The sequence below is a fragment of the Otolemur garnettii genome, unplaced genomic scaffold (genome assembly GCF_000181295.1).
Source record: "Otolemur garnettii isolate 467f Iridium unplaced genomic scaffold, OtoGar3 scaffold00079, whole genome shotgun sequence".
In the NCBI taxonomy this organism is placed as follows: Eukaryota; Metazoa; Chordata; class Mammalia; order Primates; family Galagidae; genus Otolemur; species Otolemur garnettii.
In genome coordinates, this window is record NW_003852474.1 from 1,631,451 (window position 1) to 1,633,708 (window position 2,258).

The following is a 2,258-nucleotide window of genomic DNA, read 5'->3' on the forward strand; positions in this document are numbered from 1 at the left end:
AATGCTTTTCTTCTTTATACCCCTAAAGAGTATTGCAATTTTGACTGTATTTGTGTGATTAATTGATTCACAATTATCTTCACTGGTATTCTAGAAATGGTTCCATGATGGCAAAATTTTTGTCTGCTCTGCTCATTGTTGGATACCCAATGTCCAGCACAGCGCTCAGAGTTTGTTAGATAGGATCTCTTTATTGAGAACTGCAATGAACTGAACACTTGCTAACCCCAACATTCACATGTTGAAATCCTAACATCCAAGGCGAAGGTGTCAGGAGGTAGGGGCTTTGGAGCCTGGAGCCTCATGAATGGGATTACTGCTCTTAATAAAAGGACTTCAGGGAGCTCTCTCACCTTCTTTCCACCACATAATGAAGAGTTAGCGGTTTGAACCTCTAAAAGGACTCTCACTGAAACCCAGCTGTCCTGGCACCCGCATTTCAGACTTCCAGCCTCCAGAACTATGAGAAACAAATTATGGCTGTTTATCAGCCCCGCCCGCCCCCATCTATGGCACTTTGTTATAGCAGCTGGCTCAGGATTGACTTTGAGCTATTTATAATGGAAAACAAATCCTGGTCTTCATTTTTCATGATTGGCACAAAGTGGAAATCATAGATTTAGATTAGGTGTGGGTTGAAAGTCTATCATTTTCCAAGCATCTTTATATCAATACTTATTACTGGATATATTCCCCTGAATAATTAAAATACATTGGAATGCTATAACCAAAATGTATTCATGAAAGATTTATACTATGAAAATAATTCCAACCACCTGTGGATACGTTTCATGAGTACTATCCAGGAGTCTATGTGAGCCTGCTCGGGAGGTGCAAATAAGGGTGTCTATCATTGCGCCAGGTAGATTTATATTTACATTGAAATTACTGGACGAAAGACTTAAAACCTTGCTCTAACTTAAATAATATAACAAACGGGTGACTTAAAATCTGTATTCAGCGCGCTTTCAGTTTCAGTAAAAGCGGATTGATGTGTGGGAAGAAAGAACTGACATTGTTTTAAAATTCTGCTCGCCTGCAGCTCATCTAGAAGCTGAAAATAGCGTGGACTCACGTTCTTATGGGTAACAAACACTTTCTGAAACTACCTTCAAGTGTCCCTACCTACCCCCATCTAAGTGAGTTAAGATGAAAATGTACCTATCTGTGGGCGTTCACTGAGTTTCCCGGTGGAAACAAGCAAAGCTAAACTCGCAGCTCCTCCCAACAGCAAAGCCTCACAGTCCGCAGCGCGTGAGCGGCGCCTCTGCGCCCCATCGGTGTGGTCTTGACCGCAGCCGACACCAAGGAGGAGCAGCCGGGTATGCACCGAGTCCTTGTGCAGAGGAACGAGAGCTAAGACAGCCAACCAGTCCCGGTAAAGCATCCGCTAGGGGTCGGGTCTGCGCTCAAGACTCAGTGCTCAGGCTAAAGTCAGCGGGAGGGAAGCCACTGGCGCGCACGTCTCCGGAGGCCGTCGCTGGGTGCGGACGCCTTTTGCTCTCTTTGCCGGGAAGGCAGGAACCTCTGAACGTCATTGGAAGTCAGCCGCTCCCAACCTTTGCTGCTTTCCAGACAGGAGACAGAGTGCAGCAGCCAAGATAGAGAGGTTGCCAAGCCTAAAATATTTTCTAGCTCGCCCTTTGCAAAAAAAAAAAAAAAAAGCGTTTTCCAGCCTTGGTCTAGAACTTCAACCAACAAAAGCTAGAGCATAGTGATACTAGAAGCAGACAGGTTTGAGTTTGTTGGCTTTTTAATTCTCTATAGACTGTGTTCCCTCCCTCCCCACCACTGCCCTCTACTGATTAAATCTAGGCTGAATATTCCTACTCTCCCGCCCTAGGTATGCCATCGGGTGATCATCATCCCAATTTTTGCTTTTTCTTTCTTTTTTTTTTTAATTAAGTCATATACAGATAGATCATGAATACACTTATGCATATGTGGGGTACAATGTGTTGATTTTTTTATACAATCTGACGTGCTTACATCAAACCAACCAACATAGCTTTTGTTTCATTTACTTGATTATTGTGTTAAGACATTCTTGTTCAACACTTGACAGATTTGACCTGTACCCTTGCAATATGCTCCATAGGTGTGGTCCCGCCTTTTACCCTCCCTCTATCAAACCTCCTCCTTCCCCTCCTTTCCCACTCCATTTCTTTCTTTCATCCTGGACTACAGTTGTGTTCTACTTTCTTTTTTTTTTTTTTTTTATTGAATGGTAACTATGTACATTAATGCACTTCTGGGGT